We start from the raw sequence: 23,669 nt of genomic DNA on the forward strand, positions 1-23,669 counted from the left end.
TGACTCGAAGGCAGACCATTTCCATTTTTTAACCCTTATGTTCCATTCAATCATTTTAGCTGATAATCTTTTGGATATCCTTTCAACCTGAAGGTTCCTTTTCCCAAATCTATTGTTGTACCACTTTAAACCGGAATGAAAAACCATAAATCCAAGAGTGCTGGTGCAAAACCAGCTCCCCAGAGCATTGGCTAGCAGCATTCAACAGTTTGCCACAGTCACCACCAACAGAAGCTGTTCTAGCTGATGTACCTTATGCACCACCTGCCAACACAATATATGCAGAAATATTATCATCTGCACCTGCTGATGAACATCAAGAATCTACTGATGCACCACTAACACTCACATATGTGCCTGCCCCCATCAACAATTAAGTTCTATGTTTGTTTTGTTCAGATATGTAACAATTGTATACCTACATACTGTTTAAGTAGAGTTCAATATGAATCAATAAATAACTCTGACTAGTCAAGTAATTAGTCCCATCATTAATATAGGGTTATGAAGATTTGAAAGGAACCACTGTTCATCTTCATTATCTATTTCTTTTTATCTTTTCTTGTCTATTTCTTTTTTAGAAACTACCTAGCTCCTTATTAAATCCCATATGCCCAACTGCACAGAAACATACTTCACACTGCACTTTTTTTTTACACTGCACAAAATGCATCTAGTGGCATGTAAGAACAAACCTTGGATTTGTCCGATATGAGGCAAAATGGTGGGGTGAAAAAGACAAGATGGGGGCTGTTGTCTGTTGAACCTTTAATATGGAATTTGGGTTTCACACAGAAGCAGACAACGTAAAGACTCCAGCTCCTGTAGAAACAGGTGATCCTTCAAGCAGCCAACTACTAAGCTTTTTAGGGCTTAACCAGCACTTAGAATTGTGCCTGGGAACAGACTCACAGCCGGTGTAGCTATTTAAGTGCTCATGAGATGTAGTGTTCCCTATAGTAAGTCTCAATTAGTACAAATCTCAGCCACAAGACTGCTCACTGAAGTTTCCAAGAAGCCTCTTTTGAGAAGCCAAGTTTTTCCCTGCCAATTTTGTATTGAGGCCTTGACAGATCTCACTTGGCAAGGCATTCCATAGGGTGGGTGCCACTACAGAAAAAGCCCTATTCTTCATGGCTACCTGCCATGTTTCTTGGAAAAACAAGGATTTGGGAACCAAAAAATCAGACTCAAAACTGCCTATGATATGGATGTGGGTGCTTTATAAAAAAACAACGTGAACAACATGTACACATCTGTCATAGCTGAATGCGCAAGAGTAAATATAACCAGTATATGCAATGTTTTTGTATATACTGGTTATATTTACAGACATGCTATGACAGATACATACATACATACATACATATATATATATATATATACACACACACACACACACACACACACACACACGCACACACACGCACACACAGCTATGACAGATGTGTACATGTTATTCATGTTTTTCATTTTTTTTAAAGCATCCACATCCATATTGTAGGCAGTTTTGACTTTTTGGTTCTCAGTTCCTTGTTTCTCCAAATTCCAGTTTGTGGGGATATTTTTTTGGTTTGTTTTACCTGCCATGTTTCATCAGGCAATATCGAGGAGAGGGGCAAGATTTGCTAGGAATTAGCAGAGCCAACTGAACACAATGCCCTCAATGCTTATCCCTTTGAGATACCTGGGCCCAGGTGTAGTGCCTAGCTCCAAAACTGAGTTATGCTGTCACCAATCCTCTTTTTCCTCTAACCTTAACACAAAGGGAATTCTCAAGGCTATGAGTGAGTAGTATTAGTTATGGAGATGAGAGAGCATCCAGCCTACACCTGTCCTTCCCATGCAGCAGGTCAGCTTGGTCTCCTCTAATTCTTCCTAGACACAAACAATCAGTTTCATGAGACCCAAGAAATCTAGGCAGTGTGGGCAGAACACAATCTCTCACATAAGCAGTCACAAATACCATTGGACCCCAGCAGCCACTTTTAAGAGAATTTATTAAGAATCCAGTTTAAGGGAGCCAAAGTGGAAAACAAAGAATGGTGCATGAATGGAAACAAAGAAATCTTAACCCGTCTATCTATCCTAATGTACTTACTTACAAACAAGTTTCTGGTCTTGTCATGAATAACATCCTAGATAGTCAGATCATTTTATTTTATTTACTATTCAATTTATATTCCACCCTTCCTTCTTCCTAGGAGAAGCCCAGGGCAGCAGACAACAAATGATAAAACATAAAAACATATCTTAAAACTTCTTAAAAACAAAACATCGTTAAAAACATCTCTAGAAATGTCTTTAAAAATGATGCTGAGAGACCAAGGAGTGTTGGCAACATTCCATTTTTAAGGGCTCTGATTGAAAGGTGGCTCTGACCAGCCAATCACAGGAGTTGCACACGGCCCAGAATATGGCCATAATACTTCTTTGGGGCTAAAGGCTGAAGCAATTAGGGAGTTAATGGCAAAGAGATGGGGAGTTGTCAGAGTGTTAGACAGCAGTCTTTCATCATTGTATTGGGAAATCAAGCTAGTACAACTCAAGGCAATGGAAGCTGAATGAACTATACATTTTTTAAGAGACTGGCTGGGAAGGCCAGAACCATGCAACATCTCTCCATAATGTGTCATTTGGCCCTTAGTCCACAATAGTTTCAGGTCCCAACAGGCATCTCAGTCTCACTAAGTGCTTGTCTTGGAGTCCTGGCTAAATTCAGCTCTACATTAATTCTTCCTTCAGTTTCTCCTTGTTTCTTATGCGTGTGATACTTTTGAGTAGTTTTGTTTTTCCTGCTGACCAAACAGTCAAATATAGACAGTGCCGGGGGTGAATCATTCTGCCTCGAGTTGATGAAAAAGATGTCAACACCATCTTAAAGTTCAGAACTCCACATTTCTTTTTGGTCACTGAACTTAGAACTATCCAATTCCTTTTCAAAGAAACTTGCTGCCTTAGTATATCTAAACTAACGCCTCAGAGGAAAACCCTCTGACGGTTCCTCCCATTTAAAATTGCTTTCTACTTTTGCTCTGACCTATATTTTAGGTAATATATGCAATCTGTATAGCAACAGATCATTTCAGAACAGCAGCTATGCCTTGCCAAACACAACCACATAGCTTGCATTTAAAACTGAGCAGCTTTCCTTTTATGCCAGCCTTTCAATGTAGATACCATTGGGTTGGTAACACAAACAAATGTAAATATTGTTCAGCCTGGTCTCAGTATTAAAATAAAACTGCTAGACTCTTAACAGGAATATCACATTAACAATTCTTAGTTGTAATGCAAGCAGGATTATCAATAATTAAACAACATAAAAGGAAGAAGGGCTGGAAAGTGCAGCACAGAAATGTTTATTACAAAGTCAACCTTGGTGAATGTAGTAGGTTCCAGATAACAAACTGATTGGTAGGACAGAGTTATGTTACTTCCCAAAGGGATCAAAATAATGGTAACAAAGCCATCCAAACATCAAACAGTAAAATCTAAATGGATAGATTGCCAACATCTCTTTCAGTTCAATGCAATTCAGTATTTACTGTAACCCAGTGGTTCTCAAACTTTTTTGGTTCGCGGCGCACTGTAAAACATATAAAAATTTTCTGGCGCACTTTGTGTACAAAATTAAAAATATATTAATATATTTTAAACTATGAATAAAAATAAACTATAGAAAACTATTAGTTACCCTATACAAATGGGTTTCTTCTCATTTTTAAAATATACTTTCATAATATTTGAGGCACACCTAGCCACCTCTTAGGGCGCACCAGTGTGCCTGGGCACACCGTTTGAGAATCACTGACTGTAACCATTCCAAAGCATTGCAATCTTGGACAAAGGCAATCTTCAACAACAAATAATTAATTCCTAATATTGTAAACTAGCCTGGTGAGTTACCACGAGCTGCTTAATCTCTGCTGTCAGTGCCCTCTTCAGGTGCAGAAGGGAATAGGTGTGCAATATCAGCCACAAATATTTGCAGCAATAAGAAGCCTCTGGATTGGCCAAGCCTGATATAAATTCTAGGAGCCAGGTCTACTACCTTTACCTGATAATAGAGTCTGCCTGCTGCATTTCAGCATCCAGCCTCAGTGACAGTTAAAGGTCAATTTCTACCTCCAGCCACTGATCTCAGGAACCTTGGATCGAAGACAACACATTCAAGGCATGGATATGGGTATGGCTGCCCATGGTTCTTCTAGCCCAGTACTGATCATTTGCATATTCACATACAGATTCAACATTTTGAAAATCTGGGTGTGCAAAATATATTTTGGTTTCTGTGTATTAACAAGCAACAAATTGTAAATAATCTTTGCTGTAAATTTTAGCCCCTGAAGCCAGGGTTCAGCAGAAATCGACTATATATTTTGAAAGTTGTTTGTTGGCTATGCCTTTGGACACCTCATAAGATATTGTCAGGCACCAGACTGCAGGGGCCCTTGAGGGTGGTGGCGGCTCTACTGCTGCCACTGTCAGGAGCTTCAATAGGCCTGGCTGCGTCAGCAGATTAGTATGCTGTGTGCACACACCTGTCATCACGCAAGATGGCAGGGGCGTCTTGATGCCCCACCACCATATTTGGTGATGGCAAGCATATCCGTGCTGACGTGGTGCAGCTGCAGTTAGATGCACAGCCAGTCCATGCCAGCGGCAGTGGGGGGTTGCCTAGGAGTGTGGATGCCACTCTGCGATCCGTGCCAGCATCAGGGTATGGGGCTCATGCTACATGACCTGATACTGGTGCAGATTGTGGAGCAGGAGCTGCACCTGCCCAGTCTCAGTAGCAGAGGCCCATCTCAGCACCAGGCCAGGCCATCCCCTGGTGCTGGACCTAGATATTGTACCTAAATTTTGCAAGATGTTTCCCGAGATCAAGTTTTCATCTGTGTTTGGATACAATTGGATGGCATTTTGACTCAAGATGGTGGACTGAAACTTTCAAAACTGTATTGATTTTAACCACTGATTTAAAAAATGTACTGATGTTTGGTTTCTTAGAATTTCTGAGCAATGCTGAGTACAGGCTGCTAATGTTCTATATTCTGAAGAATCCACCATATTCCAAGACAGAGAGGCAGAATGAATGCTATCCACATCAAAATGGCAAGGCACATACAGTTTCCTAACTGGATAACTAGCAACACAAGAGCACACATTTAGTTCCCTGATAGATTCTCATAAATTTACAGCAGTGTTTTCCATACTGTAGGCTGGGGATCCCTAGTGGGCCTTAGTACTGTAGCTAATGCCCAGTGCTTCTTTGCTGACCTACTCTGCCCTAAAGGTTCAGGGGAATTTTTTTTCTTTAAGCCTTTTTTATTTGTTTTTCCAAAATATTGGGGGGGGGGACAGGAAAAATTGTTCCCCCCTCCTGAATTTTTCCAGTTTTTCCCGGCCCTTCAGATCTCTACTCTGTGGCTGGCTGAGTATGAGGGAAAGAGGAGAAAGAGCAAGGAGGCAAGAGGGACGGTTGGACTGGGGGAGAGGAAAAAAGTAATACCCAGGGATGGTACTGAGCCTTCTGGTTCCTCCCTTTCACACACACTCATGCCCGACACCTAAAGATGGAGGAGCAATTTGATTCAGTTTGCATTTAAAGGCAAGCTTACACACTTTCCGGGACAGTATGCAAATTGAAATGCAGACATCCTTCGAAATTCACACTTATCTGAATGTAGCAATGCAGTTCTCCTGCCAAGTAATGTGTAACAAAATGCATATATTAGGGTAAAGTATGTATAAAAATGAATTTATATTTGTGAAAATAACATACAAAAATGCATTATATTAGGAAAGTTGCATATAAAAAGGTGTATATTAGGAAATATCTGCACTAAAATGCTGATGAATTTTCATACGAACGTAAAAAACAAATCGCAAATGATGTGGAAATATGGAGAACTGAATTTCAGACTGGAAAAATGAGAAACTGTGAGAAACCAAAACTGACTTTCACCCATCCCTACCCACACACCCCAAATGAATAAGGAATCAGATTATGTACTCCTAATTAAGCTTGGCTGTCCCAAATCATACACTCTCATATCCAGGAGAGCATTGTCTAGAGGCGACAGACTCCTGTCCAACCCAATGCTTTATTTGGATGCAAGACTACTGTCAAGTGTGTGGTCCCATGCCAAGTAAATCCAAAATATGTAGAAGAGAAGAAGAAATAAGCTTTAGCCCACCACAAATCATACACCCACATATCCAGTTCCCAGATAATGCTCTTTATGAGATGGCATAGAATAAAGTCTGTCCTGATGCTTTGTATGAGTGCAGCAGTGTATGGGTCCACACTAAAAACTCCCAATATATGTTCACTCCTGGAGGTGTGAGTGTAGGAACTGGGATTTCCCAAATACTATTGTGGGGCTGCACACCCTCAGTTGCTTCTCATTCTCCCTCTCCCTCTCTTTACATATTCTGGCTATTATTGGCATAAATTCACACTCTTTCCAGTGTTTTGAACATAAGTGTTGGACCAGACACAATATACTGCCACCTCATAGAGGACTCTCTCCTGCAAGTGTGAGTGCATAGTTTGTAGTAATCCAAAACTTATCTAGGGGTGCATACCCCCATTTTGTAATTTTATTCTACATATGTTCACTATTATTGTCATTTATATGAAAACATAATATAATTATAGTATATTGAATATTACTGAAACACCTAAAAATGTATAGTTTGACAAAATGTTTGTGGATATAATGGTTCATGAGATAGGTACTGCAGGAAAATGCTTGGTGACCATTTTGGAAAATAGTTTCTGGGACTTATTCCAACCCACACATGAAAACCACCAGTTAATTACAAACTATCTTCTGTGTCATCCAAGTGGAAATTGCAATCAGTAATTACTTTCCTCTGGAAGTCTATTACAGGGAGAGGCCTAAGGGGGACTTTTAAAAATATAGCGCTCTATTTTCCTGTGTCTATCCCACAGAGGCAGATAGTGTTCCAGATGTGGGATATGGACTTCCACCAGTTCACTTGAACTTTGTGATGCAGTTCACCAACCTAATAACGTTTACAAAAATGCATGTGTTAGGGGTAAGTGTGCATAAAAATTAATACAAGTGAAAATAACATACAAAAATGCATTATATTATAAAAAAGGGCTTGCTATAATGTGTACATTAGTCAAAACTGATAAAATGTGTTTATTAGGATAAAATCGCACTGAAATGCCAGAGAATTTTCATGAGGATTCTTTAAAAAAAAGAATTCATAAATTGCTATAGAAATGCGGAGCACTGAATTTAAGATTGGAAAAATGAGAAGCTGAGGGAACAGAAATTGACAGATCGTTCCACCCCTGTGTGTAATATGACAAATAGTATTCAGGTAGATGACCTGGACTCCTACCAATTACTGGTTATCCATGAGAATAACACAACCACATGATGCATCTATTTGCCGTTCCTAGTGGAAAGAACAAGATGATACTCATGTCAAGGATGCTGACACACAGGACTTCTATAAGCCATCCTATTTTGTTGTGCTTCAACTGAGGAGGCAGATCAATGACTGAAGAGGCAGATACTGTTCCAGGAATGCAATCTGGATTTGACTCCGTTATCTGATAGCCATAATAACCCATGACTGGAATGCAAGAACAAGTCCTGGGGAGATAGCAGATGCTGCAAACATAAGAACAGAACCACATCAATTTTTGTGTAAAAAATTATATTCCATGGGAATATAATCTAAGTGTGTGTAAACGTCTGCAAATATCAAGCACCATTATGCCCATAGGGCTTTTAGAAATCTGGCTATCCTATTTCCCTAGAACAGCACCAGAAAAGTGATAATGCCAGATCTTACACAAAAAATGATGTGGTTCCGTTCTTATGTTTGCAGCATCTGCCATCTCCCCAGGACTTGTTCTTGCATTCCAGGCACCATTATTCAGCTGTTTCAAACAGCTGCCTGTAGAGAAATGTTCCCTGCTTCTTCTTTTTTTTACCAATATGTAATGTCCTCCTTTTAAAATCACACTGCTCTAGGGCCCAGATTAATAACAACAACAACAATAATGTTTTGCAAATCTCACAGAAAAAAAGAAACATTGTCGGCTGACATTGACAATAAAAATATTCCAGTGATTTTGACTTAGCCTCAAACATATCTATTAATATTTTATTTATTTATTTATTTATTATTAGATTTATATCCCGCCCTTCCTCCTAGCAGGAGCCCAGGGCAGCAAACAAAACCACTAAAAACACTTTAAAACATCATAAAAACAGACTTTAAAATATATTAAAACATCTTCCAAAAAGTTTTTTAAAAAAGCTTTAAAAACATCTTTAAAAAAAAAAGTTTAAAAACATATTAAAAAGCAATTCCAACACAGACGCAGACTAGGATATTGTCTCAACTTAAAAGGCTTGTTGAAAGAGGAAGGTCTTCAGCAGTCATTGAATATTTTCTAATATTTAAAGGGAGAGAATTCCAAAGGGTAGGTGCCACTACACTTAAGGTCCATGTCCTATGTTGTGCAGAACAGACCTCCTGATAAGATGGTATCAGCAGGAGACCCTCACCTGCAGAGCGCAGTGATCAACTGGGTATATAAGGGATGAGACAGTCTTTCAGATATCCTGGTCCAAAGCTCTATAGGGCTTTGTACACCAAAACTAGAATCTTGAACTTAGCCCGGTAACTAATAGGAAGCCAGTGCTATTATTTCAGCAGCGAGGTAACATGTTGGCGATACCCTGCCCTAGTGAGCAGTCTTACCACTGCAGTTTGCACCAGTTGCAGCTTTTGGACCAACCTCAAGGGTAGCCCCACATAGAGTGCATTACAGTAATCCAACCTGGAAGTTACCAGTGCATGGACAACAGTGGTCAGGATATCCCGGTCCAGAAATGGCTACAGCTGTTGAACCAGCTGAAGTTGGTAAAAAGCACTCCTAGCCACTGATGTCACCTGGGCCTCTAGTGACAAAGATGGATGCAGGAGTACCCCCAGATTACGGACCTGCTCTTTCAGACAGAGTACAACCCCATCCAAAACAGGCAGCTGACCAATTATCCGAACTCAGGAACCACCAACCCACAGCACCTCAATCTTGGTAGGATTCAGACTCAGTTTATTGGCCCTCATCCAGCCCAACACTGAGTCCAGGCACCAGTCTAGGATTTGCACAGTGTTTCCCAATTCAAATGTTACAGAGAAATAGAGCTGGGTATTGTCAGTGTATTGCTGATACTTCACCCCAAATCTCCTGATGACCGCTTCCAAGGGCTTCATATAGATGTTAAACAGCATGGGGGACAAAATGGTACCTTGCGGCACCCCACAGCACAACTGCCAGGGGCTGAAAGACAATCATCCAATGCTATTATCTGAAAACAAGATAGGATCGGAACCACTGTAAAACAGTGCCTCCAATACCCATCTCACCAAGTCAGCCCATGAAGATACCATGGTCATTGCTATCAAAAGCCCCCGGATGATCAAGTAAGAATAACAGGGTCGCACTCCCCCTGTCCTTCTTCCAATAAAGGTCACCCATCAGGGCGATCAAGGCCAATTCAGTCCCATAACCAGTCCTGAACCCAGACTGAAATGGGTCAAGATAATGTTTCATATTTATTTTATTTATTTATTTAATTCAATTTTTATACCGCCCATAGCAAGGCTCTCTGGGCGGTGTACATCAAATAAAAATATATATTTACATTCAATTTAAAAGGACCTAATCATCAAATCAACAGTTTAAACATACAACAAAAGTAAGATTAATCTAATAAACCCATATTAAATACAAATCAGAAGTAATTAGAGAGAGAAAAAGATGGAACATATAACTATCTTTACAAACATTAAATACAAATACTAAAATACAAAAATTTTTAAAATGCCTGGGCAAAGAGGAAGGTTTTCACCTGGCGCCAAAAAGATAGTAAAGTAGGCGCCAGGCGTACCTCGTCAGGAAGGGTGTTCCATAGTTTGGGGGCCACTACCGAGAAGGCCCTCTTTCTTGTAGTTGCCTTCCGGTCGTCTTACTGAGTAGGCACCCGGAGGAGGGCCTTTGATGTTGAGCGCAGTGTACGGGTAGGTTCATATCGGGAGAGATGTTCCATCAGGTATTGTGGGCCCGCGCCGTGTAAGGCTTTATAAGTTAAAACCAGCACCTTGAATCGGGCCTGGAAACATATAGGCAGCCAGTGCAAGCGGGCCAGAATCGGTGTCACATGTTCTGACCGCTTGGTCCCGGTTATTAATCTGGCCGCTGCATTCTGCACAAGCTGCAGTTTCCGAACCGTCTTCAAGGGCAGCCCCACGTATAGTGCGTTGCAGTAGTCCAATCTTGAGGTTACCAGAGGATGGACAACTGAAGCAAGATGTTCCCTGTCCAGATAGGGGCGTAGCTGGGCCACCAGCCTAAGTTGGTAAAAAGCACTCTGTGCCACCGAGGCCACCTGCGCCTCAAGTGACAAGGACGGGTCCAGAAGGACTCCCAAGCTGCGCACCTGCTCCTTCAGGGGAAGTGTAACCTCATCCAGAACAGGTCGAACATCCAACTGGTCAGGGGATCCATTTACTAACAGCATCTCAGTCTTGTCTGGATTGAGCTTCAATTTGTTCGCTCTCATCCAGTCCATTATCGCGGCCAAGCATCGGTTTAGGACCTTGACAGTCTCACCTGAAGAAGATGAAAAGGAGAAGTAGAGCTGCGTATCATCAGCGTACTGATGAGAACGTACTCCAAAACTCCTGATGACAGCACCCAGTGGCTTCATATAAATGTTAAAGAGCATGGGGGACAGAACTGATCCCTGCGGGACTCCATATTGGAGCACCCAGGGTATCAAGTAGTGCTCCCCAAGCACTACTTTCTGGAAACGACCTGCTATATAGGAGCGGAACCACTGCCAAGCGGTACCTCCAACTCCCAAATCCGCAAGCCTCTCCAGAAGGATACCATGGTCGATGGTATCAAAAGCCGCTGAGAGATCAAGGAGAATCAATAGAGTTACACTCCCTCTGTCTTTCTCCCGACAAAGGTCATCATACAGGGCGACCAAGGCTGTCTCCGTACCAAAACCGGGCCTGAAACCCGATTGAAATGGATCCAGATAATCGGTCTCATCCAAGAGTGCCTGGAGCTGGGATGCAACCACCCTCTCCAGAACCTTGCCCAGGAATGGCACATCTGCTACCGGCCTATAGTTATTCAAATTATCTGGGTCCAGGGAAGATTTCTTCAAAAGCGGTCTCACCACCGCCGCCTTAAGGCAGTGCGGGACCACTCCCTCACACAGTGAGGCATTAATCACTTCCCTGGCCCAGCTGGCAGTGCCATCCCTGCTAGCTTTTATTAGCCAAGAGGGGCAAGGATCTAACACAGAAGTGGTTACACGCACCTGTCCAAGCACCTTGTCAACGTCCTCAAGCTGCACCAATTGAAACTCATCCAACAAAATATGACCAGACTGTGCTCCGGAGACCTCATTTGATTCCACTGCCATAACATTGGAGTCTAAGTCCTGACGAATGCAAGAGATTTTATTCTGGAAGTGCTTGGCAAATTCGTCACATCGAGCTTTAGAAGATTCCATCACATCCTTAGGGCCAGAGTGTAAGAGCCCTCTGACAGTTTGAAACAGCTCTGCCGGACGGGAGATAGAGGATTGAATAGAGGCAGTGATATGTTGTTTCTTTGCTGCCTGCACCGCCCCAAGAATACTTGCAATTGCTGTGACACAACCCTCTCAATCACCTTCCCTAAGAAGGGGGTATTTGCAACCAGTTGGTAATTGTTGCAAATCAAAGGGTGCAGGGTGGACATTTTCAGGAGCGGTCAGATCACTGCCTTTTTCAAGGTGGCTGGAACCACTCCCTCCCACAACTATGAGTTGACCACACCCTGGATACACTCGGTCAAACTCCCTTGGCAAGTTTTAATAAGCTAAGAAGGGCAAGGGTCGAGAGGACACATTGCTGACTACATCGTCGCAAGCACCTTGTCCACCTCATCAGGCCGCATCAACTGAAACCCTTCCCAAGAAGTTGCAGCAGACCATCTCCAAACCATCCCTTCCTCCATCTGGAGCAAAAACCAAGTCAAGGGTGTGCCCTACCCTATGTGTCGGGCCAGTGACAACTTGAGACAGCCCCATGGTCATCATGCAGGCCATGAAGTCCTGAGCCAGAACACTAGAGGCAGCCTCAGCATGGACATTGAAATCACTGAGGACTATCATTCTGGGCTCCCCCAATCAGCAGCATCACTAGCGGGAGTGCGGGGGGGTGCGGATCTCCGGCGCGTGCCCTCCCAGGGGCATGGACAGGGGTGGCTGGTCTCTTGCGAGCTCGCCACACTCCACGCTGACGGTGGAAGGCCCGTCCAGGCTTCACTGCCAGTGAGCAAGCGCCTGCTTTCGGTGCGCACCCAACCGGGTGCCAGGGGGCAACGGCGTCACTAGCGGGAGTGCGGGGGAGGTGCGGCTCTGGGTGTCACCCCCTCATGGTGTCACCTGGGTGCGATCTGCACCCCCCGCACCCCGGTAGTGATGCCCCTGCCCCCAATACCACAGCCAAGATGGCCTCCACCAGCTCAGTCAGAGAAGCTGCCGGACAGCAGGGTGGACAGTACACCAGCAGCAACCCTAGTTAATTGTCACCTTGGCCCGACACCAGGTACAGGCCCTCACAGCCAGCTCCAAGACAGAGTGGTTTCATGATGACAGAGATGGAAGTTCTGTAGACCACAGCAACTCCTCCCCTCCATTCCTGCAGCCTATGCTGGTGTTGCACTGAGTATCCAGATGGGCAAATCTGGGTCAGATCAACTCCTCCTAGCTCACCCACCCAAGTCTCAGTAACCAGACAACACCTTCATCCACAATCAAATCATGGATGAGTGTATTCCTATTATGTACTGATCTGGTGTTAAACAACACACACAGGCCAGTGGACACAGCAGATGAGCAATGAGGAACCCATCCATGAAAGGAGTGAGGAACAAGGCACAGATGTTTCAGGTTTCAGGCCTGGTTATGGGACGGAGACGGCTTTGGTCGCCTTGGTGGACGACCTACGCAGAGAGCTGGACAGGGGGAGTGTGTCCCTGTTGGTTCTACTGGACCTCTCAGCGGCTTTCGATACTATCGACCATGGTATTCTTCTGGGTCGCCTTGCGGGGACGGGACTCAGGGGTACTGTTCTGCAGTGGCTCCATTCCTTCCTGGAGAGACGAACCCAGAAGGTGGTGCTGGGGGATTCCTGTTCGACCCCTTGGCCGCTCGCCTGCGGGGTCCCTCAGGGTTCAGTTTTGTCCCCTATGCTATTTAACATCTACATGAAACAGCTGGGAGCAGTAGTCTGGGGGTTTGGGGTTCGGTGCCATCAATATGCTGATGACACCCAACTCTATTTCTCCTTCCCACCTACTTCCAAGGAAGCTGTCTCGGTATTAAACCAGTGCCTGGCATCAGTGGTGGACTGGATGGGGGCAAACAAATTGAAGCTTAATCCAGATAAGACAGAGGTGCTCCTGGTCAGTCATAGGGTGAATCAGGGAACAGGGATACAGCCGGTGATGGATGAGGTTACACTCCCCCTGAAGACACAGATTCACAGTTTGGGTGTGCTCCTGGACTCAGCTTTAAACCTGGACTCCCAGGTTTCTGCGGTGGCCAGGAGCGCTTTTGCACAGTTGAGACTAGTGCGCAAATGCACCCGTTCCTTGAACCGTCGGACTTGGCCATGATGACACATGCCTTAGTAACATCCCGCTTAGATTACTGTAATGATCTATACGTGGGGCTGCCTCTGAAGACTGTTCGGAAACTCCAGCTGGTTCAACGTGCTGCTGCCAGATTGTTAACTGGGGTGGGTTACAGGGACCATACTACCCCCCTGTTAAAAAAGCTCAACTGGCTGCCAGTCTGTTTCCACACACAATTCAAAGTGCTGGTGATGACCTATAAAGCCCTATACGGCTTAGGTCCAGGCTATTTATCAGACCGTATCTCCCTGTATGAACCTGCCCGGGCCCTGAGATCTTCAGGAGAGGCCCTTCTCTCAGTACCCACCTCCTCTCAAGTACGATTGGTGGGGACGCGGGACAGGGCCTTCTCAGTGGTGGCCCCTAGGCTGTGGAATGCTCTTCCTAGGGATATAAGAATGACCCCCTCCCTGCAGTCCTTCCGGCGTCAAGCAAAGACTTTCCTATTCCAACAAGCTTTTGGTACTGACAGTTGCTAAAGTTGGGACTGCTGGGACCTGCACTGCTAATGCCAAATATCACTATTTTAAATTGGTTTTGATTCCTTTTGTCATGGCCCCGTCAGAGGACTCCTCAGATGAGGATGACTCGGGAGTAACAGCAGCAGACCCAGGAGCAGCAGACCCAGAAGGAGACACGGAGGAGACTCCTGAGAATCCAGCTCCTTCTCCCCCTCAGCTGCAGAGCACCCCAGATACAGTAGAGGCCCTGCAGCCAGACGCAGACAGTGAACAGGATACTCCCCCCTCACCTGCAGAACGTAGACAGCAGAAGGTCAGGCAGAAGAGAGGCAGGCCTGTCCCCTTAAGGCCCAAATGCTGAGGGCTCACACCTGCTGTCAAACCTGCTCCTTATAAGGCACACATTGGCCTCAGCTTGTTTCTGACTGCAATGTCAGGCGTGGCTTCGTGTATTCCTTGTTTCCTTGCAATGTCTCTTGGACTGACCCCTTGGCACTTGACCCTGGACCTCTACTGACCTCGCTTCTGGACTTCTGACTCGGCAAGTAAGCTTCGGACAGGCCTGGCCCTTATCAGGTTCCCTCCTCATAGACCTGGCAGATTTACGACCAGACTGCCGGCTAAGGACTTTCCTTCCCTGCCAACGACCCAGGAATTTCCAGCCCCCACCAGCACTGCTGACTCAGTGCAGAGCTGACACCTTTTTATCTAGCAGTATGATTGGTTTTAATATTGGATGTAGTTTAATTTCATTTTAATGTAGATTCTGTATGTTTTAATTATATGTGCTTTTATCTGGAAGCCGCCGCGAGTTCCAGTATTGGAAGGATGGCAGAATATAAATAAAGAATAACTAACTAACTAACTTGTCCTCGTCTTCTATGGTGGTTCACCACCTCCCCATGGCTATACTTTCATCTACCTATGATCAGCCTGACACTGTTTTAAGTTTTTTACCTTTTATTTTTATCTTTTAAGTTCTTTTATTCTCACCTTCTTATATGTATATGCACATAAATACTTGTTTTATGTTTGTATGTGTATGCATAATGCATTTTATGTATGTAATAATAATAATAATAAAATTTAATTTGTGTGTCACCTATCTGGCCGATGGCCACTCTAGGCGACGTACATATAGTAAAATGCAGCAAAATACAATACAATAAAATACAATATAACAATATAAATTAAGATAACAACAATACAGGGTAGGAGGCATTTCAATCATAAGAACATTAAGCTTCCCCAGAAGTCCCAAAAGCCTGTTGAAAAAGCCAGGTCTTTAAGGCCTTGCAGAACATATTCAGGGAAGAGGCGTGCCGAAGATCTTGTGGGAGGGAGTTCCAGAGGGTGGGGGCCGCCACTGAAAAGGCCCTCTCTCTAGTTCCCGCCAATCTAGCTCATTTGGTTGGCGGGACTGAGAGAAGGCTTTGTGTGGCCGATCTTGTCAGGCGCAGAGCTTGGAAAAGTTACGTTTTTGAACTACAATTCCCATCAGCCCAATCCAGTGGCCATGTTGGCTGGGGCTGATGGGAGTTGTAGTTCAAAAAAGTAACTTTTCCAAGCTCTGGTCAGGCGGCATAATTGGTGGCGTTGTAGGCGCTCCTTTAGATAAACTGGGCCGAGACCGTATAGGGATTTAAAGGTTAATACCAACACCTTGAATTGGGCCCGGAAAACAACTGGAAGCCAGTGTAGATCGAACAACACTGGCATGATGCGGTCCCGGCGACGACTGTTTGTAAGTAGTCGAGCCGCTGCATTTTGTATAAGTTGTAATTTCCGGACCGTTTTCAAGGGTAACCCCACGTAGAGCGCATTACAGTAATCTAATCGAGAGGTGACCAGGGCGTGTACTACCAGTGGGAGCTGATGAAAAGGAAGGTAGGGTTGCAGCCTACGTATAAGGTGTAGTTGATACCAGGCTGCCCGGCTCACTTCCGAAATCTGAGCCTCCATGGACAGCTTGGAATCAAGTACAACCCCGAGGCTGCGGACCTGGTCCTTCAGGGGTAGACTCACCCCATTGAACTTCAGGTCAACAGTTCCCAACCTTCTCTTGTCCCCCACGAGTAGTACCTCGGTCTTGTCGGGGTTCAGTTTCAGCCTATTTCTTCCCATCCATCCACTCACGGACTCCAGGCACTTGGACAAGGTCTCCACAGCCAACTCTGGTGAAGATTTAAACGAGAGATAGAGCTGAGTGTCATCCGCATATTGGTGACACTGCAACCCAAATCTCCTGATGATTGTCCCCAGCAGCTTCATATAGATGTTAAATAGCATGGGAGAGAGGATAGAACCCTGTGGCACACCACAATTGAGAGGCCAAGGGTCTGAAACCTCCTCCCCCAATGCCACCTGTTGGTACCTGTCAGAGAGAAAGGAACAGAACCACCGTAATACAGTGCCTCCAATTCCCAATCCCTCCAGGCGATATAAAAGGATACTGTGGTCAACAGTATCAAAAGCCGCTGAAAGGTCAAGGAGGACAAGAAAGGTGAATTCTCCCCTATCTAATGCCCTCCTCATATCATCTACCAGAGCGACCAAGGCTGTTTCAGTTCCGTGACCAGTCCTGAAGCCCGATTGGTATGGATCTAAGTAATCCGTTTCATCCAAGTGTGTCGACAACTGATTAGCCACCACTCGCTCAATGACCTTGCCCAAGAATGGTAAATTTGAAATTGGGCGAAAGTTATTAAAAACTTGGGGATCCAAGGAGGGCTTCTTCAAGATGGGCTTTACAATTGCCTCCTTGAGGGCTGATGGCAACACACCCTCTTTCAAGGATGCGTTTACCACCGCCTTAATCCCCTCACCCAACTTCTCTCTGCAGTTCATAATGAGCCACGATAATGCATTTTATGTATTTTAATAATATTTTATACATTTTAATTTACTTGTAATTTTTAATGTTTTATTGTGTATTTTATTATATATGCGTGCAATTTTATTGTAGCCGCCCTGAGTGCCCTATTGTAGGGTAGAAGGGCGGGATAGAAATATTTTAAATAAATAAATTAAATTAATCACTAAAATTGGGGTGCCATCATCCATGTTCCTCCTTACTAAGACTCCTCCTAAACACCTGATGTGGACCCTACAAGAGCCCACCAACAAAACCTACCTGAACCAGTTAGCCAAGTAGGCCTCTGAGAGAGTTGGGAACAGTCAGACCCACTCAATATCTTTCACACAGGGCACATATATTCCTCCCCCATCTCACACCCAGGGAGGGCCAGGTTTCTGCCAGTTACAGACTCTCACTCCGAAGGCATCTGGTGACTTTCTCCTATCATTCAGTTCATATGTCCAAATAGATATTCAAATGAGATTTATTAAGCTCTATCAAACATAGAAAGGGCAGTGAGGGCTTCAGATCACTGAGTAGTGGCTGGTGAGTATTCATCCTTCCAACCTTGCAATGTAAGTCTCTTTGCAACCATAAGGGCTTGCAGGGTCCACTTTGTCGTTAATCTGTTAGTCCTCAATGTTGGGAATGTAATTTAAGAGTGTATAAACATCTGCAAATATCAATGATTTTTCCAAAATAAAGTTAATATAGACAATAATTGTTGACCAGAAATAGATCATAGGATATACCCGCTTCATATGCCTGAAAAATGCATTAATCAGTATTACATTGTCAGCCTCTATCTGACCTAACCAATTCCTTCCTATAAAGGCATGATGGAGTTTAGTATATCTGGAACATCCGTTTTTGTTGAATCAGCTTCAAATTTAAATTTAAATAAACATGATATATAGATGCTAAAGCAACTTTCCATTGATTGAAATGAATGAAACACTCTAACTTTGTATTCTGTTTGTGTCTAAGATCCCAAACATCCAATTTACAACATTTCAGTAAACATTTATAAACAACTATTATGAGTTTGGCTCTCTGCAAAAACCCTCCAGCAATATAAGAGATACTGAAGCACTCAAAGCTGACAGCACTTAAATAGACATTAAAAGGTGCTGTAGTTGAAGATATTAGCATTCAGCACTAGCACATAAGTGGTATCTAAATTACAAAATTGAAAATGATAAAAATAATCCATCTGATCCTATTAACTGATCTAACATATACATCCCACTGTCAACCCACTTCTTCCACAAAAGGACTGCCACTATATTTTAAAATCTGGATTACCCCATATAATAGTATTAATTGAAATAATAGTTCTAGGCTGATGGCAGTTTTTCCAGATTCAGTATCAACATTTTATATTTTGATCATACTGTAGTCTTGACACACCTAAGTCAGGAAGTTAATAAAATTAGGGCAAGGGTGGGGAACTACAGGCATGGGGGCCAAATGCAACTGTGCTAATACCTCTCATTTGCCTGGATGGAAAGATGAGAGGGATGGCAAGTGTGTGAAGAAACCTCTGACTTAGATGTGGCTGTAATGTAGATTACTGTACAAAGGTCAAAGTCACACCTGCTGCTCTGTCTGCCTTTTGCCTCTGGCCACATTCACCATTGGCATGTGGCCCTAGAAGGCTGTTCAGAAGGGAATATGGCCCTCAGGCTGAAAACAATTCCCCACTCCTGAATTAGGGCTTGTTTCTCATCATTGAAATTCACAGGGCAATCCTAAACATGTCTATTTGGATGCAAGGCCCACTGAATTTAGTGGGTCTGAATTTAGTGGGTCTGACTGCCAAGAAAGAGTGTATATAGGACAGCAGCCACAGAGTTGCTGACTCAGGTTTGCTGTTCTGCAATAATAATCTCCATCTGCACAAACAAGGAATTTCAAGGTGTTTTCAGCCACACAGCCACAGCTCTTGCATCTTCAGTGTTTTCTACCCACCAGAGTTAATAAGGATGCCAGGCTATGTGACTGTTTTAGAGGTTCTTAATATTTTTAAATGCTTTAAATGTTTTTATTATTTTTTTAAAAAAGTATTGTTTTGTTGTTTGCCACCCTGGCCTCCATTGGGAGGAAAGGCAGGATAGAAATCTAATTGATCAATAAATAAACTCTATTGTTCATATGATCATTGTTTATGTTGGGATGAAAGTAGAGTTGTCATCTGAACTAAAACAACTCACACTTGATTATTTGTATGAGTTCTAATTATGGTTAATTGATTAATCAATTATGTCTGCATATATCTGCATACAAAGAGAAATAATACTTCTGGAGAAAAAAAGGAGTACGCTGTTTTTAAATTATGCACACAGGCTTTGGAATTACTAACCTCTTAGGAAGAGGTATTCTCCTCTGTGTGAGAGAAGTTGGAAATGCCCCAATGATTTTTAGACTTACAGGCAGGCCCCGCTTATATGGCAGGTTCTGTTCCGGACTGCCGCCGTAAAGCGGAAATTGCTGTAAAGCGAAACCCATTGAAAATAATGGGGCACGTTGCGCGAGAATAACACAAAAATGTCGCAAAATGTCGCAAAAACGGCCTTAAAACGGGGAATTTCCCCTAATTGAAAGCTGCCGCATCAGCGGAACGCCGAAAAAGGGAACGCTAGTAAGCAGGGCCCCACTGTACCTCTTTACAATTATGGAAAGTTATTCTGAACAATGTGTTATCTGCTCTAAGTCTCCAGACATGAGGTTACATAGATGTTCATGGACATTATAAAGTATTTTGTGAAGTGCAAGTTCAATATGACAATATTTAGTAAATGTGCTTAGGATCGCACCAATGGCATTCCCAAATATGTACTTTCACACAGACTTTTACTTTCTGTAACACAATTTGTCCGAGCCTCCACACATTTGTCTGAGCCTCCACACCGGGTAGCAGGGCCATAATCTGGGTAAAACCTTGATAACCAGGCAATATGTAAACCCTAACTTTGTCCAACCAAGGCTACAGAAAGGTAACCTAGGGGCTGGGACAAAATATAGCTAGGAGCACTCCTTCTGCACCTCCCCCAATTGCTATCAGTAGAACACAGATTATTAACGTATATGGAATATCAACAAAATAAATGCATTAAAATTTAGTATCACTATTTAATTATGATGAATTCACTAGTAACCATGAATGGCAATTCACTAGACTGGCAAACCTACTTTAATGGAATGCAAAAGGAGTATCTTACAACATCTGGAAATTATAATCACCACAGGTTCTATAAACATTATTTGCAATTACTAAAATTAAGACAAGGAATGATCAAACACTTCCATAATTCAAACAAAAACCCTTTATTACAGTGATTAACAAATCATTTAATACTTAAGTAGGTAGCCTATGTGAATGACTTCTTGCTTTCGTTTTGGTGATCAGAAGAGATGTGGCTAGCAAACATACTTTCTGCTGAGAGCATAATTAGGTAGTTTTTACCCTTTCTAGATCTTAAATAATCCATGTTTCACCATACCAAAGGTACATTCACCTGGCGCAACCAATATGGGGAACTGAGCATTCTTAGGGTAATGCATATTTGCAGAAATAGATTTGCCAGGGCTTTGACATAAATTTGGATAGAAATGGAAACAAAGGTGCAAGAAAGAGGATCTTGCCCACTTTCGGCTCTGGCCTCATATACCACTGGCTTCAGTCCCATTCACTGCTGGCATGCGGCCCATGACAGATTACTTCCAAGGGAATGTGGCCCTTGACAGAAAAATGGTTCCCTACCCTTGTCTTAAATTTCGGTTAAGACCTGATTTAGACACACACTGTTGTGCCAGTTCCAGTGTGTCTCCACCTCTCTCTCTCTTTTTTTAAAGGGGAGCATACAATGCTAGTCAAACTTTGCCCTTTTTACTCTAAAACTCTGGTCGGAGCAGGTTAAGTGCATTTTTTAAAAAAATCCAGCTTCAGGCAGATTTTGCAATTGATTAATAGATCAACCTGTTTGCCTTCCAGATGTGACCAATGGAACCGCTTTGCTGTAGGCTCAGGCAGAGGCAATGTTTGGCCCAACACTTTGCTTTGGATGGTTCTGAAAGGTCTGAAGTCAGCAGTGGGGAAGGGAGGTATGGCCAGCAGAGGACAAAGTTGCTTCAAAGCACAGCCAGAAAACCATTCTAGTGTGCCCACAGCCTTAGAATAGCTGATCTGGAGTACCATCTCACGTATAACAAGAATGTAAGTATATGTATCTGCAACTGCAGTGTAGGAACATAGTAGCTTCAAGGGCACAACCACATGTCTAATTTTGTTTACATACAACCTCCTCTTCCATAAGAGGAGTTGGTAATGGTTCAGAGCTGAATGTACTTCGTTTAATATGTATGAATGTCAACAATGTTCACTAATTAATTGAAAATCCAAACAATGCTTTAGAGAACTCAATATGGCAGGGGGGACGGGCACCAAATTGCTGTTACATAGTCAGCTGCTGAATCTATGGCCTGGATTTTTCTTATTTCATTTTCAATTATTTTATTGATTTATTTTTATTTATTATTTGATTTATATCCCGCCCTTCCCCCCAACAGAAGTAAACCTTGTTATGCATTGGCTTTTCTAGTTCTTAGTGACTTCCTTTTTGGCTTTGTTTCCCTTTCATCCTGACGACTATGGCTTCTACATGTTTATGAACTGCTGTTCTTCCAAAAAAGGAAGATGGTATATACATTCTTTTAATAATGAAAAATTATCATGTACAGATGAGGAGTTTGAGAAGGGTCCAGGCCAGCCTAAGACATTTCACTGACTAAGGCAAAAGTCAAGGTGGTGTCTCCCCACCATGTCACATACAGGAGTTGACTGGCAGCTGAAATTTAATTTGATATGTACAATGAGACAGCATCCTCCATTGCACTTGAAGGTAAGAGGCTAGCTTAGAAGTGTCAGGGGAAGTCTCCAATACTTTGCTACCACTACCATCCAGCATCTGCTGCCTGAGGTAGCTGCCTCACTGTGCCTAATGTTAGGGCAGGCTTGAAATGGTCTATCAGTCAGTACTTGCTCTTCCAATTCACTCTTAACATAAAGCATTTATGACTTGGTTCACATCTGCAGGGTAATCCTTGGACATTCAACACAGGAGTGTGGTGATCAGGGCTGCTAGTGGGTTTGTGGGCTGGGCACAGCTCATGTAGAGTTTCCATTACTGTTGTGCATTTGTGGAGCTAAACAAAAATTGCTGCCACAATCACAGAAATAACAGTGGCCAGAGAGATGAAAAATGCACTGTCCTATTAGACAATATTAGAGATGAACAATGCACTGTCCTAGGCCACTAGTAAATGCCCGTGGAACAGTCTCTTTATCAAGTAGCAGTTATCTCACTGAATTATCATTCACAGACAGTCCCTGTCAGAGAGCAACTGCAACTCTTGATCAGCCTCAGCAAAGAGCATCTGGCAGTTACCACTACTTAATACTTGCATTCATCAAAGCAATTTGAAGGCATTATTTCTCAGCTGCCTAGTGCAGGCTGCATGATAGCTAAACATTTCACATTTGCATGGCATTACAACATTAACATAGTTAATGCTTATTATGAGAAATGAACACTAAAGTGTTGGCAATGTGGAATTTGTTAGCACCAAATTATTGCACAAAACCTACAGTTTTAATGTTACTGTTAATAATCTCCTATACACACCCACACAGAGCCTTCATATCCCTGAACTAAAATGTGCCAACTGTTTTCTCTCATGGAAAAGACTAAGTTTTCCTATAACATTCAAGGCTGAAGCTGTAATGGATTGCAACTGAAATCAAACAAAACATATATTCACTAATAGGTAAAAAACCTTGCGGTTTAAGAATATATCTATAGCCAACAGATATTTCTATCAAACTTTTAAAAGCAGGGAAATAGGGCAGCTACAGTGAATGCACCAGGCGAGTCCTCTCTGAGATATTGTACTGCCCTACCAGTTGGTAAAAATGCAAACACAGGTTGGGTTGGTCTTTCACAGTCCAATCCACTTGCTGTGTAGCTTGGAAGAATTTGGTAACATGTGCCTCTGAGCATATGGGGAGCAGTGGCAACACCTGCCATCTCCAAAGATGGAGAATTACATTTTTGTATGTTTGTTGGTGTTCTTACTTTGCTTCTTTTCTGTGTTGCTACTGTTTCCAAAGAAAATCTAACCTAGAAGATTCTGTTTCTCTCATTATTCATCCTAGAAATCTGTGTCAAATTTATTTTTATTAATTTCAAAGCCTTTTTATAGGTCAGTGTCATATGATGGTGCAGAAGCATTTTGTCTTTCAAACTGAAGGTTATGCTCTATTTCTATTTTGGGTGCATTAACAGTTGAATCTGAACCTGCAGTTTGATGTAAAATCAGACTAATTACAATATGTTGCTACTTAAGCAATGACTCTAGCTGTTGGGCAAAAAATTGGCCTGCCCAAGATGCATGTTTTCAGCCTGCTATGCTTAAACTACTCCACTTAAGGAAAGGTGGGCATGATCAGTTAAAAATATAGGAGGATGAGGGGAGGGGAGGGGAGGGGAAGGCAGGTTTGATCACCGTGCAATCATGCTTGAAAATA

At 42.9% G+C, this 23,669-nt stretch overlaps 1 long non-coding RNA gene across 1 annotated transcript in view; it reads right to left on the reverse strand.

Annotated features, from left to right (window-relative positions):
- LOC133365006 (uncharacterized) overlaps positions 1 to 23,669 on the reverse strand; it is a 49,037-nt gene that overhangs the window by 9,438 nt on the left and 15,930 nt on the right. The window lies entirely within an intron of this gene.

The sequence above is a fragment of the Rhineura floridana genome, chromosome 1, assembly GCF_030035675.1.
Source record: "Rhineura floridana isolate rRhiFlo1 chromosome 1, rRhiFlo1.hap2, whole genome shotgun sequence".
In the NCBI taxonomy this organism is placed as follows: Eukaryota; Metazoa; Chordata; class Lepidosauria; order Squamata; family Rhineuridae; genus Rhineura; species Rhineura floridana.